The sequence below is a fragment of the Ctenopharyngodon idella genome, chromosome 13 (assembly GCF_019924925.1).
Source record: "Ctenopharyngodon idella isolate HZGC_01 chromosome 13, HZGC01, whole genome shotgun sequence".
NCBI lineage: Eukaryota > Metazoa > Chordata > Actinopteri > Cypriniformes > Xenocyprididae > Ctenopharyngodon > Ctenopharyngodon idella.
The window spans coordinates 37,513,237-37,530,242 of NC_067232.1; the positions used below are offsets into that span (position 1 = coordinate 37,513,237).

General features: G+C 42.2%; 1 long non-coding RNA gene across 1 annotated transcript; it reads left to right on the plus strand.

Moving 5' to 3' along the window:
• The first annotated feature begins 5,707 nt into the window (after nucleotides 1-5,707).
• LOC127525413 (uncharacterized) lies at nucleotides 5,708-7,125 on the plus strand. Its single transcript, XR_007933331.1, has 3 exons — nucleotides 5,708-6,192; nucleotides 6,754-6,796; nucleotides 7,025-7,125. It is a non-coding gene; the product is annotated as an uncharacterized LOC127525413 (long non-coding RNA).
• The last annotated feature ends 9,881 nt before the right edge of the window (nucleotides 7,126-17,006 follow it).

Sequence of the window (17,006 nt, forward strand, 5' to 3'; positions counted from 1 at the left end):
CCAGTCAAGCGAGCCGTTGCGATGCAACTGTGTCCATTGGCCGCTGGCTTGCGCGGCGAACCACGTCTCCCATCCCGGGCCTGTAAATTCTCGTCAAGCTTGACGAAGAAAACGTACAAAGCCTGCGGATAGGCCACCTCTGCCTTGCATGCCATGGCCCTGCTACAGGTCTATCAGGCCAAAGCGCTCATGGACATGCCCCAGGGTGGTCTTGACCAACAGCTGCTGGGGGAGCTGCGCGCCGCCACCGACCTCACCCTCCGGGTGACTAAGGTGACGGCTCGCTCTGTTGGTCAAGCAATGGCTACGCTTGTAGTCGGCTGTGGCTGACCTCGGCAGACATGAGGGAGACCAATAAGTATCGGTTCCTGGACTCCCCCGTGTCTCAGGTCGACGCAGTCGAGAGCTTAACCCAGCAGTTCTCGGCCGCACAGAAGCAGACTGAGGCCATAAAACATATCCTGCCCCGGCGGTCCGCTGCTGCCTCCACCCCACCGCCGGCTGCACAACCTCAGTCTGCTCATCGCTGCATCGTCCTCTGCCCCTGCTAAGTCTGCAAAGCAGCAGCCTCCACCCGCCAGACAGCAGGGAGCCGGTCGCGGACATGGCGCCCAGCCCGCTCAGACCCCAGCCAAGCCAGGTGGCAAGAAAATGAGGAAGCGGTCCTGAGACGGGCGACCTGGAAGGGAGGATGTCAGCTCTTCGGGAGTTGATGCCCACATCTCTCCCTCCACTGGAGGAGGGCCGGGGGGAATTTGTGTGTCGTATTGTCCCGCCGCTGGCTCTCCGGAGTCCAGCGATACCCACCTTTTCACAAAAAGAGCTGCTTCCAGCCCCCTCTCACCTCGCCAGCAGGTCCCAGTGTGTATGTCGAGGCCGCCTCCCTTGCGCCGTCTCCCATACACACTGCCACCTCGCAGAGTCCGACCCCACTTCGGGCCGCTATGCCGTCCGAGTCAGGTCCCAGTACTCTGCCTCGCTGCCCCACGTCGGGTACGTCTGTGGTGCCTTTGGTCCCACTGGCTCGGAGTCTGGGAGCGTGGTTAGCGCTTCCCAGCCCGTCCCGCTGGCTCATTCGTACCATCAGACTCGGCTATGTGATTCAGTTCGCCCGGCGTCCCCCGGTGTCCAGGGGTGTCCACTACACTCGCTTGTCCCTGGACAATGCACCTGTTCTCCGGGCAGAGATTGCTGTCCTCCTGGCGAAGGATGTAATCGAGCCGGTCCCTCCAGCCGATATGAAGTCGGGGTTTTACAGCCCGTACTTCATTGTACCCAAGAAAGGCGGTGGGTTATGGCCAATCCTAGATCTGACTGTCCTGAATCGGCCCCTTCACAGGCTGCCGTTCAAGATGCTTACGCAGAAACGCATTTTCGAATGCATCCGTCCCCAGGATTGGTTCACAGCGATCGACCTGATGTCTCGATTCTGCCTTGACACAGACCCTTCCTACGGTATGCATTCGAGGGTCGGGCATATCAGTACAAAGTCCTACCCTTCGGGCTGGCCCTGTCGCCCCGCGTCTTTACCAAGGTTGCGGAGGGGACCATTGTTCTGCTCAAGGAACAGGGCGTTTGCATTCTCAACTACCTCGACGACCGGCTCATTCTGGCCAGCTCGCGAGAGCAGTTGTGCAAACGCAGGGACATGATGTTAGCTCACCTCAGCTGGTTGGGTCTTCGGGTCAACTGGGACAAGAGCAAACTTGCCCCTGGGCAGAGGATCTCTTATCTCGGTATGGAACTGGACTCGGTCGCCCGGACAGCGCACCTCACCGAGTCAGTGTTGAACTGCCTGAGTTCGCTCAAGCGCAGGACAGCGGCCCCACTGAAACTTTTTCAGAGGCTCCTGGGGCATATGGCATCCTCAGCTGCAGTCATGCCGCTCGGATTGCTTCATATGAGGCCGCTTCAGCACTGGCTTCACGGCAGGGTCCTGAGATGGGCGTGGCAATGCGGTACGTTCCGTGTCCCCGTGACACCGAACTGCCGTCGTACCCTCACTCAGTGGTCGGTCCCTTCATTTCTGCAGGCAGGAGTTCCCCTCGAACAAGTGTTCAGGCATGCTGTGGTCTCCACAGATGCCTCTACTACCGGGTGGGGAGCCACGTACAACGGGCATGCAGTGTCGGGTCTGTGGACGGGGCCCCAACTGCATTGGCATATCAATTGCCTCGAGTTGCTAGCAGTACATCTTGCACTGGGCCGCTTCAAGGAGCTGTTGTCAGACAAGCACGTACTGGTCCGCTCGGACAGCACATACATCAACCGTTGCATACATCAACCATCAGGGGGGTCTACGCTCCCGTCGCATGTCGCAACTTGCCCGCCATCTTTTCCTATGGAGTCAGAAGCATCTGAGGTCGCTTCGTGCCATTCGCCTCCCAGGCGTGCTTCCGGGCGAATGGAGGCTCCATCCCCAGGTGGTCCAGCTGATCTGGCAGCATTTCGGGGCCGCACAGATAGATCTGTTTGCCTCTCCGGACACAGCCCATTGCCAGTTGTTTTATTCCCTGACCGAGGGCACTCTCGGCACGGATGCTCTGGCACACAGCTGGCCCCGGGGCCAACCTAAATATGCGTTTCCCCCACTGAGCCTTCTCGGCTTAGGCACAGCTCCTGTGCAAAGTCAGGGAGGACAAGGAGCAGGTCTTGCTTGTGGCTCCGTATTGGCCCACTCTGACCTGGTTTTCAGAACTGGCGCTCCCCACGACAGCACCTCCTTGGCCCATTCCTCTGAGGAAGGACCTTCTGACTCTGGCACCCGCGTCCCGACCTCTGGAAACTCCATGTCTGAGATTCTAAGTGATCTCCCCCAGTCGGTTGTAGACACTATCACTTCCACTAGAGCTCCTTCTACGTGGAACCTCTATGCGTTGAAGTGGAACCTGTTCGTCGAATGGTGTTCCTCTCACCAAGAGATCATGTTCAGTCAGGTCTATGCTTTCCTTCCTGCAAGAGGGTTTGGAGCGAAGGCTGTCTCCCTCCACCCTCAAGGTGTATATTGCCGCCATTGCCGCACATCACAATGCAGTCGATGGTAAGTCCTTGGTGAAGCATGACCTGATCGTCAGGTTCCCTAGGGGGGCGAGGAGACTGAATCCGCCTCGCCCTTCCTCTATACCCTCTTGGGATTTCTCCCTGGTACTTACATCTCTCCGGGGTCATCCCTTCGAGCCTTTGCAGTCAGTGGAGTTAAAAGTACTGTCCCTTAAGACCGTCCTCCTGGTTGCATTGGCCTCGGTCAAGAGGGTAGGGGACCTGCATGCATTTTCGGTCGACGAATTGTGCCTGGAGTTCGGGCCCGGTGACTCTCACGTTATCTTGAGGCCTGGATATGGCCTCAAGGTTCACTACCTTCAGAGATCAGGTAGTGAACCTGCAAGCGCTGCCTTCGGAGGAGGCAGACCCAGCCCTGGCTTTGCTCTGTCCCGTCCGTGCTCTGCGCCTGTACGTGGATAGAACACAAAGCTTTAGGACCTCAGATCAGATCTTTGTCTGTTATGGAGGCCAGTGGAAGGGAAAGGCTGTCTCCAAGCAGAGGATGGCCTACTGGATAGTGGACGCCATCGCCTTGGCTTATCAGTCCCAAGGCATGCCTTGCCCGCTCGGGTTAAGAGCTCACTCCACTAGAGGAGTTGCCTCTTCCTGGGCGCTGGCACACGGTGCCTCACTGACAGATATCTGTAGAGCTGCGGGCTGGGCGATACCCAACAAGTTAGCTAGATTCTATAGCCTTCGTGTGGAACCGGTATCCATTTCCCGTGTACTCGCTTCCAGTAGCCGGTAACACGAAGAACCCGTTCTAGTGTCGGCTTGCTATGCCACTCCCACCCCCTGGGCCGGATACATGCATCCGTTTGCTCCAGTAGAGTTCCCCACTTGGTGAACCCTGTCGAGTTCCTCCGCTTCCGCTTGCGGCTCGGACATTGCGGAGTGTCTGATGCCAGGCCAAACGTCCGTCTCCGACGTTGATGTTCAGCTGGGTGTCATATGTTGTGACCCCTCCACGTGAGTGGTCCCATATGTGTATTGTCCACGGTTAAACTCCTTACGGTGAGCCCGTGTCTTTCCCTTAGCAGAGTCAGCTCTGCTGTCACCTGTCAGATGAGTCTCCCCCAGGCTGGAGCCATCCTAGGGACTCCATATGCGTACTACCCACGGCCAGTCCATATGTGTATTTCCATGTAATTCCTCCCCTGCAGGGTAGGTTGTGGCCTCCGCAGCATCCCCTATGGGTTCGCTTCCCAAGTGTTGTCTAAGTCTTACTGTAGTGGGTCTTGCGGAACAGTAGTAGACTCTCTCAGTGTAAGCTGGCCCCCTTCTCCGCCCCCCAGGTGCGCCGGGTGGCTGGAGCTTACGCTGGGCGCTGGAAGGGGTCAGTAACTGTGGTGTTTTAATTGGGATCCCAATTCGTCGGTCACTACTGACGTACGTCGAATGTGACCAACTGAAAGGGAACCCTGAAGGAGGGAACGGAGACGTAAGTCCCGTCACCACAGTTCCTGTGCCTTCGCTGTAGTGCAGACTCAAGGTAGTCTCCTCAGCGAAAAACAGAGCGCGATTGCATCCGCTTCTCTATTTATACCCACCTGGCAGGGGCGGTGTGTATTATGCAAATATCGCACGCCAATTCCATTGGCTTGTTTAGTTTCACTCGAAGCTGATAGGGCTCTCTAACGATATCCCAATTTGTCGGTCACTACTGACGTATGTCTCCGTTCCCTCCTTCAGGGAACAAGGGTTACATACGTAACCAAGACGTTTTCCTGTGGTATTTGTAGTTAAAACACAGTAACCACAACACTTACCATGGTATTATCACAGTTACTGTAGTTTTACTGTGGTATTTGTAGTTAAAGCACAGTAACACAACACTTACCATGGTTTTACCACAGTAACCACAACACTTGCCAATACCTTTTTGTAATTCAATATTTTTTTCTGTCTTGCAGTTACTTCAGATCACATACTCCTCCATCTCCATCTCCCAGAACAACCTTTAATCCAGCAGCTCTTTTAAGAAGCCATCTCTCACAAAAGCTCGCTCACTATCTCTCTCTCTCTCTCTCTCTCTCTCTCTCTCTGTCAAAGTCTTGTTGAACCTGCCTTGTTTGTGGAGAGGGATGAATTTGGCCATCTTGTGCGTTTACGGAGAAGACAAAAAGCTGCGAAGGCAAACATTTCCAATGGTATGTCTGTGTTGGTCTTAACCCTTGATTGAACATTACTGCAGTTACACTTTGCACAGCATTTGATGTTTCTTAAACTTTGTTTTACATGCCACACGGCCCCACCAGTAATAATTCATACAATTTACCAAGTCAGCAAATTCATATCATATTGTACAAGCGTATTCACACTAAATTCTATGACTGGTTTTACTCCTGCTGTCATTGGCCATTTCCTCAACTCTCTTGCAGATTGTGCCCATTGTAAGTAGTTGGACTGTTTATATCAGAAAGTTTATATTAAGTCTATTGTATTCTTTATTAACCTTTACAAATGGGCGCCATCTCTTCTCGTTCCAACTGTATGATATCTGTCCACACCCCATAGTCTGCTTTTCTTTCCTTCATTTTCATTGAACACATCTGTATAAGATGCAAGAGTCCGGAAATGCTAGTTTAACATTTCACGTGACCCATCAGATCTTTGATTAATTTGTCCAAATCAGATCACTTAAGGCTGTTCACACAAAGAACAATAACTATAATGATCCACACCAACGGACAATAAAGTTCTGTTTATTATTATACATGCTGTGGTTATGTTGTCTGCCATTTTAAGTGCTCAAGCTCTTTAAAGTCGGGTAGATTCTGATTGGCTGTCAATGTTTTTAGTGGTCATCATATGATTTAATAAAATTCTCTTCCCTGTCTTGCAGGATTTCTCACAGATTGCTTAGTCATTCTCCATCAGCTCCCTACAATATTAGACCCAATGGATCTTTTAAAAAAAAGCTTCCAAAAGCTTCTACATCTCTCTCTCTCTCTCTCTCTCTCTCTCTCGTGTGGCACATCTGCTCTCAGCCCTTCTACACTCTTACTAACAATTTCTGCTCTTAGCATGTCTACTTATTTCTCCTCTACAGTGAACACATCTCTACTGTGAGCAGTCCTATCACTACCACCATCCCTCCCACTGTATTCTACATGCCAACACCGGGGAAGACGGTAAATAATTAAAATGGTAATGTAAAAAGAATCACCTTTTTTCTTTCTTTTTAATATTATTTCCGTAACTGTGTCAACTTAATGTATATTATGTGATTTTATATTATGTAATATAAAATCACATAATATGCAATTCAATTATATTAATATTGATTAATAATGTTTGATTAATAATGATATTTTTTATATATTTATACTAGTGGGTGCAGGACACTATAGTTCATTTATGTAAGTGAGGTTAGCAAAATAAACTGTCATATTATACAAACATTGACCTGACCATGTTTTGCTTAAGTGTTATCTAACATAATTCAGATAAATTTTTTTTCTGACACAGTTTAACTCTGAGATCTTGTCATATTTTATTACCATTCTTTGTAAAAACTAAAGTGAATAAACTGTAATAATGAATGAAATATTCAAGGTGTCTGAATAAATTTATATATATTCCATAGTTCAGTTTTAATATCAGTCTGGTATGCCAACCAAATATAGTTCTAAAAAAATGCATCTAGTTCTAAATTAATAATGTAAAATATTGTTCTTAATCATTTTGTTGCATGTTTGTTCTTTAAAGGGAAGAAAAGAATATCTGCCCGATGGGAGCCTTGCAACTCCTGGTTTGTAAAAATATTATTTGCAGTCTTATGATTTCCATGAACAAAATTCTCTTTTTTTTATTTTTGAATATCAGCCAATGATGTTTCAAAGGGGCTTGTTTCAGTTACATATTTCTGAGTTACATATATTACTTTATCAATCAGTCATTTTTTTAAGCTCACTATAATTGATTACCTCTATGCAGATACATGTTTTATAATCAGCTGCTTTTTTTGTTTTCTTTATAGTGGCACAGACTGGAGAAGTACCTGGCTGACAGACGCTGTGGTTCTGGGCACTTATGTTTGTCTTTAAACAGTTTGACATATCAATAAAACTGTGAAATTACTACAAAATGTGTGCATTTATTATTTATTACAGTTTTTCTCAATTGCTTACAGTTTTTTACAGATGCTAGGACACATTTCTCAATACTTAGGTCACTTTTGCAAAACTCTTCACACAGTGAGCACAACAGAAGTCTATGTGGGCTAAACTGAGGATCAATTATCATTGCTTTGGCACAAAATGCATTCAATGACAACATCTCTCAAATTTCATGAATTCTTTTCTCACTCAGACACAACAACTGCCAATTTGCACAGGCTTACATACTGTTTTCAAAACTGTTAAACTTAAGTTCAAAACAATAACATAATACAAAACTGAATAAGACAGAAATTTGCTATATTTCTACAGTAATATAGTTATGAAATATATTCTGAATCTAAAAAATCAAATACTATCAAAACAATTAGATGAAACTGAACACCTACACAAGCATTACTCTTTCAATTTCATTACCATCAATTCAAAAGGGGAAACTTAGGAATAATTTTGTTCTGTAATGTAAACATGGACCATGTAACATAAACTGCAGTGAATTATAAGCAGTAGAGAGTGTCATTCTTGTTTTGTAAAGAAATTTTAATATGCTAATTTTAATATAAAATTTTTATAATGCTAACTGATGTTAGTGTTTTTAGGTCGATGTTTTATGAGTGACAAAGTGTGTTTGCTCAGTGAAAACCTTTGCTAGTGTTCTGGAAGAATGAGTTGATTTGAGACATGTATGAAGTGTTTTGGTAGATTTAGTGCATTTTGAATGTGAAGTTAACCTCTGTGCCAAGATGAAAGTTGGTTAGGAGAACTGTGTGAAGAGTTTTGAAAAAGTGACCTATGTATTGAGAAATGTGTCCTAGCGATTGTAAAAAACTGTAAACACATTTCTTGAAACTATGCCTCATATTCTCAAAACAGTAAACACAAATCCATAACGTCTCACCCAATTCCCCAAACATCCTATTTTTAAGTCAAAATGAAGCTCTACACTCAAAACTATTCACTCTTGCTGAAAAAACAAACTTTGCCCTCAGACATCACACACAAGCCCTCAAAAACACACACACTGTGAGTAACTGTGCTAATTGAGCTCAAGCTGTGCTGACTTGAGTGAACAATATTGAATGCTAGTGCTTTCTAAATGACAACATGGTGTAGGCAATGAGAAATGAAGGGATTTGTGTCTAGAGTTTTGCAGTGACAGTTATAGTGCAAACAGAATAGTGGGAATAGTGTTTATAGTTTAGGGAAATGGGTGTGCTATTGGATAAATGACGTTATGGTTTTGAAATTTTAGTTCAAAAGCCTGGTTATAGTGTTTAAGCAATCGAGAAAAACTGTAATCTTCCAATGAATCCAGAAATTTTTATTTTGGGAATTTTTCCTGAAAATATTGTACACTGTAGCAGCACTCATAAACTTATTGACATGTGTATACTTCAAGCAAAGCGTCTTATAGCTATGTATTGGAAAAAAGTGGAAAGGCCATCTGTCGTACAGTCTTTTTGTTTGTCAATGGAAAAGATTACGTATATTTTAAAAGGTAAATTGTCCTTATTTGAGAATATTTGGAAACCCTTTATCCTTTATCTCCAACTCAGATTTTAGTAATATAATGAGTGTTAGAGTGTAAAGAGATAAAATATCTTGATTCTCAATGTATTTCCACCCACATTTTATTACTACCAAACCGTTAGTCATTTAACCATTTACTGTTAAATTACCCCTTTTTTATATGACTTGCTTCTTGTATGACTATTTTCAATTCTTCTTAGTCTGTATCTGAACTGATCTGTGCCTCTTTTTTTTTGTATTATTATTATTTATTTGTTTATTATTATTATTATTAATTTATTATTACTCAAAAGTTACAGTAGAGAAGTCATTGTAAACTGAGGTTTTTGTACATTTTTGTACATTTTTGTACAGTAATTCCTTCTGATGTATTTGGTAACACTTAAATAATTACTAGTGGGTTACCATGATCTTCGCTTTAGAATACTGATCCAAATAAGTAGTAGTTCCTTTAGAATTATGTAGTAACTCTTGAGTTATTACTATCCAATACTTTACAAAAACCTCAAACGTTTACAATGACTTCAGTAGTTACTAGAGAGTTATCATGTTTTTCACTTTAGAATACTGATCCAAATAATTAGTAATTCCTACTGAAGGATTTGGTAATACTTCAGTCATTACTAGTGGGTTACCATGACCTTTACTTTAGAATTAATTATACATTATGCATTATTCACATTAATTATGAACCTGTATATAGTAGTTCTTAGTAGTTCTCTGGGAGGTATAAAAAAAATAGCAGTTACTGATTAGCTAATAGTGAACTACCACCTTCAACTGAGCACTATTACTTACTAATTCATTAATCAGACTTTCTTATTAGTTAATAGTAGTTACTAGAGTGTTAATAATGCATTACTCATTTGTTCCTGTGTAGATATTCATTAATGAAGGATCAGTATTCTAAAGTGTTACCAAATGATTAACAAAAGATGTGACCAATTCAAATCAGATTACTTTGTCACAATAACATGAACGGAAGTGTACAGGTGATTAAATTCTTTTGTGCAAACTCTGCAACATGACAGTATGGGTGACTGATGACAAGTATCGTATATATTCGCAACACATATAAAGTATTAACAGTGTAGGAACCATTTTCCTCGTTGAAGCAGAGACCAGGAGACGTTGGGATATCTTTCAAGCAGAAGTTACTCTTTATTGAGAAACGCGCTGTGCGTCGCTGTAGTCATCCAAGTCTAACTAAGGCAGTGTACATTGTAGTTTATATACATTCAAGGGGGAGGGATACATACAGTAGAGGTGGAGACACAAAGCATCTAAACAAAGCATGCAAATGCAGTCCAGGAATCAGCCCGTTCCTGGCATTTCCCCAGCCCTGAACAGTGTCCTTCAAATGCATAGGTGCTAATCCAATCAGTATAACTATTCAATAAATGGGACAGGGGCTCCAAAAGCCATTAAAGACAAAAGGTGAGAATCTCAGTAATCTGACTCATTAGACATACAACAAAGAGAACAGGAACTGTCGGAAAACTCTTGCTGGAAACTTAACAGAATCATTCATTTGATGTCATCATCTTTACCTTAAAATGCTAAATACAATGTACTTCACCTTAGTATTTCATGTGATGTTATGTCAGGATGTAGGATCAGCAGATCTTAAACAGATTCTTAAATTTGTAATCCCACAACAGTATACACAGTATTCACAAAGGGCTCAGTACAGGTAGAGAACAATATATGGTACAATATTATACTATACAGAGAACACAAAACGAAAACAATAATAAACACAATAATAACAGTATACTTTTATCTTTGCAGTGCAGTACAGCATGAATTGGTGCAAACAGAATGTCAGGATGCAGAACAATAGTGAGTCAGAGTCCAGTCAGTGTAACTGATGTAACTGATAAAGTGCACAGATGGTCACAGTGAGAGCAGTCCACGGCTCGGGTGGCTAGATTCTCTGATGATCCTCCGTGCTTTCCTCACACACCACCTGGTGTTGATGTTCTGGAGGGAGGGAAGCTCACCTCCAACAATGTACTGTGCAGTGCGTACCAATCTCTGCAGAGCTTTGCAGTTGAGGGCGGTGCTGTTCCTATACCAGGCAGGGATGCAGCCAGTCAGGATGTTCTCCACAGTGCATGTGTGAAATGATTTGAGGATTTTGGGGCTCATACTGAACTTCCTCAGTTATGGAAGACACTGATGAGCCTTCTTCAGCACTGCATCAGTGTGGATGGGCCATGTGTGGTCCCCTGGTGATGTGAACTTAAAGCAGCTCAAATAGTTCATCAGCACCACTGATGCGGTGTAGCTTTTTCTCAAGCAGGGGACCTAACATAAGAAAACATGTATTTAGGAGATGGTAAATCAATAAACAATTTATAATATTATTATTTAAAATTGTTGCACTAGACTTACCATTGATTCCTGTTGGAGGTTGTTGGAGGCATGAATCCTTCCACAACAATCTCACAGTTGTGATGTTTACTTTTATGGGCCATAACATCTGAGTTGTCACAGTAGAGCTGTTTGGGAATGCGGTCTTTACAACAGATAACTGATGGTTTCAAGCTGCAGTGCTGCACTTGGTGGCCACAGAATACTCCCGTCAACAAAGACTCCATCATCTCTGGCCTCAGACTCGCTTGTCTTCAGTCTGGGCCATGCGAACTGATCACTTCTGCGAAGACTGACCTCAGCATTGAGTGTTTTAAGAGCCATCAGTAATGTATTGAAAACTCTTTAGTACATATACAACATGCCTATTTCTTCATCAACTGACTTCGTCCTCCTTCAAACAATCAGACAAAACAATATGTCAATAATAGCTACAGAGAAATTGTTCAAATGCTGTACTACATTTAACTACATTGCTTGAATACAGATATAATGGAAATGTGCACCTTTTCACTTTTCAGTCTTTTCTGTTCGGGCACAAGATGGCCATGTTCATTCCTCATCCCCAACAGGACTGGCATGCTTTGTCTGTGACTGATTTTCTTTGCATTGTTGGTCTTCCATTTCAACTGTAAAACAAGAAAATGTCTATTGCCCCTACATTTAATTACTATTGTTCTTTAAACATATACATTAAAACAATTATAATTAAGTTCATTCACCAAAATATTCAGGTCAGAGCATTTGTTCAATAAATATTGATTACAATTTTCTACAAACCTTGATCATGGCAAGAACTTGCTGAGCCTCACTAGTAGCTGTTTCAGTTTCAGCAGCTTCGAGCTCAAGTTCACTGGCAACTGAGTTCATCTGTACACATAAGATTCAGAGTCTGACATAAAGACATCATGCAAACTCTTTGTTTCTACCTTAAAACAGAGCAACAAAAAAAAAAAGAATGTGTAAGTGAGTGAGAGAGTAAAGGACTAAGATGAAGAGAAATAGGCAGAGAAAGGCAGAATTGTGTGTGTAAGTTTAACGGAATGAGAGGAAGGTGGTATTAGATTGATGGTGATTGAAGGTGGTATGCTAGGGTGTTGCTATGCGGTTGCCCAAAAGCACTTGATCTTGGACTTTCTATACATACTCATTGACTCCTTCTAATGTTACTTCAGCCATACAAAAGACTATATTAGACCTACTGAACGTATTTCTGGCAAATTAGTCCTCGATCATGAAATTTCTATACATAATCATTGCCGTTATCTGATGTTACATCAGCCAGACAATAGTCTACTTAAAATATTTCTGATCCAAGAGTCCTCGATCATGAACTTTCTATTCAGACTCATTGAATACTTCTGATTTTGTTTCAGCCAAAGAGAAGTCCTTATTTGACCTATTTAAATTTTTATGTCTCAAGAGTCATCAATCATGAATTTTCTATACATATTCATTGCCTCAGTCTGATATTACTTCAGCCATACAGTATTCCATATTTGACCTAAGGGTGGCCAAAGAGTATTTGATATTGAAGATTTTATATATACTCATTGATGCCGTCTGATGTCACATCAGCCATATAGAAGTCCATATTTGAATTACTGAACATATTTCTGACCCGAGTCCTCAAATATGAACTTTCTATACAGACTTATTAGCTCCATCTGATGTTAGATCAGCTAGACAGTAGTCCATATTTGACCGACTGAACATACTTCTGGCAAAAGAGTATTCGATATTGAATTTTCTATATGTACTCATTGACACTTTCTAATGTCACATGAGCCATACAGTAGTCAAAATATGACCTAGTAAACATATTTCTGGGCCAATAGCACTTGATCTCGGACTTTCTATACATATTCATTGACTTACTTCAGCCATACAGAAGTCCATATTAGATCTGCTGAACGTATTTCTGGCAAATTAGTCCTTGATCATGAAAATTCTATACATAATCATTGCCTATTTTAGGCAAGTTAGTTCTCAATCATGAACTTAATTAAGTTAATAATTTCTCATTAACTCCTTCTGATGATATGTCAGCCATAGACTATTGCATATTTGACATAATGGACATATTTATTATGGTGAAATAGTACTCGATCTCGAACTTCCTACAATTAATATGGACTCCTTCTGATGTTACTTCAGCAATACATTAGCCCATATTTGACCTACTGAACATATTTCTGGGTAATTAGTCATTGGTCATGAACTTTCTATACATATTCATTGACTACATCTGATGTTACATCAGCCAGACAGTAGTCCATATTTGACAGACTGAATATATTTCTAACCAAAGAGTATTCGATATTGAACTTTCTATATATACACTTTGACGCCTTCTGATGTCACATCAACCATATAGAAGTCCATATTTGACCTACGAACATATATCTGACCCAACGGTCCTCGATCATGAACTTTCTATTCAGACTCCTTCTGGTTATATTTCAGTCATACAGAATCCCATATTTGACCTATTTAAATTTTTTTCTATCCCAAGGGTCCTCGATCATGAAATTTCTATACAGACTCATAAGCTTCATCTGATCTTAGATCAGCCAGACAGTTGTCCATATTTGACCTACCGAACATGTCCCTTAGGTCAAATATGAAGAAACATCAGAGTGAGGTAATGATTATGTATAGAAAGTTCATAAACGAGGACTCTTGGGTCAGAAATATGTGCAGTAGGTCAAATGTGGACTATTTGTCTGGCTGATGTAACATCAAAGAAAGGCTATACAATGTATAGAAATATCATGATCGAGGACCCTTGGGACAGAAAAATATGTGGGTAAAATATGGACTTCTATATGGCTGAAATAAAATCAAAAGGAGTCAATGAATCTGAATTGAAATTTAATGATCGAGGACTCTTGGGACAGAAAAAAAAATAGGTAGGAAAATATGGACTTCTATATGGCTGAAATAAAATCAAAACGAGTCAATGAGTCTGAATTGAAATTTAATGATCGAGGACTCTTGGGTCAGAAATATGTCCCTTAGGTCAAATATGCAATACTGTATGGATGAAGTAACATCAGCTTGAGGCAATTAGTATGAATAGAAAGATCATGTAGAGCACTAATTTGCCAGAAATAGATTCAGTAGGTCTAATATGGACTTCTCTATGGGTGAAGTCATAACAAAAGGAATCAATAGTAATGTTTGAAAAGTTCATATCGAGGACTCTTTGGTCAGAAATATGTCCATTAGGTCAAATATGGACTTCTGTATGGCTGAAATAAAATGCCAATGAAAAGGAGTCAATGAGTCTGAATTGAAAGATCATGATCGAGGACTCTTGGGTCAGACATATGTTCATTAGGTCAAATTTGGACTTCTGTATGGCTGAAGTAACATCAGAGTGAGGCAATGAGTATGTATAGAAAGTTCATAAACGAATACTCTTAGGTCAGAAATATGTTCAGGTCAAATATGGACTATTTGTCTGGCTGATGTAACATCAAAGAAAGTCAATGACAATGTATAGAAATTTCATGATCGAGGACTAATTTTCCAGAATTATGTTCAGTAGGTCCAATATGGACTTCTGTATGGATGAAGTAAGTCAATGAGTTTGTATAGAAAGTCTGAGATCAATTGTTCTTAGGCCAGAAATATGTTTTTTAGGACAAACATAGACTACTGTATGGCTGATGTGACATCAGAAGTCGTCAAAGAGTATAAAAAATTAAATATTGAATACTCTTGCCAGATGTTCAGTCGGTCAAACATGGACTACTGTCTGGCTGATCTTACATCAGATGGAGTCAAGTATAGAATGTTCATGATCGAGGACTAATTTACCAGAAATTTGTTCAGAAGTTCCTAATATGGTCTTGTATGTATGGGTGAAGTAAAATCAGAAGGAGTATATAGTAATGTATGAAAAGATCAATATCGAGTACCCTCTGGCTCGAAATATGTCCCTTATGTCAAATATGCTGAAGTAAAATTAGAGTGAGGCAATGAGTATGTGTAGAAAGTTCATGATACCTCTATCATGAACTTTCTACACATACTCATTGCCTCACTCTAATTTTAGAAAAAAAGAGATAGAAAAAAAAAGTAGATAAAATATGGACTTCTGTATGGCTGAAATAAAATCAAAAGCAGTCAATGAGTTTGAATTGAAAGTTCATGATCGAGGAATCTGGGGTCAGAAAAATGTTCAGTAGGTCAAATATGGATTATTTGTCTGGCTGATGTGACATCAAAGGAAGGCAATGACATTGTATAGAAATTTCATGACCGAAGACTAATTTGCCACAATTATTTTCAGTAGGTCTAATATGGACTTCTGTAAGGATGAAGTAACATTAGAAGGATGAGTATGTGTAGAAAGTTCATGTTCAAGGACCCTTGGGACAGAAAAAAACTAAGTAGCTAAAATATGGACTGGCTGAAATAAAATCAAAAGGAGTCAATTAGTCTGAATTGAAAGTTCATGATCGAGGACTGTTGGGTCAGATATATGTTCAGTGGGTCAAATATGGACTGCTGTTTGGCTGATCTAACATCAGATGTAGTCAATGAATATATCTAGAAAGTTCATGATCAAGGACTAATTACCCAGAAATATGTTCAGTCTGTCAAATATGGGCTGTCAAATATCTTGATATAGCTGAAGTAACATCAGATGGAGTCAATGACTATATATAGAAAGTTCATGATCGAGGACTAATTTGCCAGAAATATTCTAATAAGGACTTCTGGATGGGTGAGGTAACATCAGAAGGAGTCAATAGTAGAGTATGTATAGAAAGTTCAAGAGCAAGTAATCTGGGGCCAGAAATTTATTTATTGGGTCAAATATAGACTACTGTCTGGCTGATCTAACATCATTGAGGACTCTTGGGTCAGAAATATGTTCAGTAATTCAAATATGGACTTCTGTATGGTTGATGTGGTTGAATCGTCTCAGGTTACGTATGTAACCATAGTTCCCTGAGAAAGGGAACGAGACGCTGCGTCCGATAGGATCACTTTGGGAACGCCCTCAGCGTGATAGCGTCTGATGCACGTCTGTCAACTAGTCCAATGGCGAGAGTGAATGTCACGGGCGGGTGACGTCACGACCAGGAAAGGATAAATACACATCCGGTGAGAACGGCTTCAGCTCAAATTGCCGAAGCAAATCGATCACAGGGATGCAGGGAGTATGGCAATGCGACGCAGTGTCTCGTTCCCTTTCTCAGGGAACTATGGTTACATATGTAACCTGAGATGTAACTCGCGCTGCGTCCGATAGGATCGCTTTGGGAACGATATACCAAAACGCCATAATCACAAATACCTGTCTGTGTGAAACTGTGGCACACTTAAGACAGCAACACCGATGATCCTGGAGCTGCGTCCAGGTCATGGTCATAATACCCCACAAAAGTGAGAGGCGAGGACCAACCGGCCGCATCGCAGATTTCTTTGAGGGAAACCCCCAAAATTAAGGCCTTGGAGGCCGCCATACTCCTAGTCGAATGTGCTCTGACAGCTAAAGGACACTGCTGGCCAGAGACCTCGTAGGCGAGTGAAATAGCCTCGACTATCCACTTGCTTACAGTGTGTTCAGATGCAGGACGACCCCTGATATGTGGTCCAAAGCACACAAATAAATGGTCTGCTTTCCTCCACAGGGCAGCTCTGTGGACATATGTGTCCAGTGCTCGCAGATTCAGTTTCTCCTGGTCTGGGGTAACAAATGGAGGAGGACAAAAGGCTTGCACATAATAGGCCTTGGAACGTTAGTCAAAACCTTAGGGATATACCCAGGTTTGGGGTAGAGGAAGGCTTTGACCATCCCCGGCGCAAACTCAAGACAGGTTGGGGACACTGAAAGGGCCTGAAGGGCCTCCTCTTAAGGGATGATATGGCAAGAAGGAAGACAGTCTTAAGTGTCAGGAACTTATCTGAGACTGACTC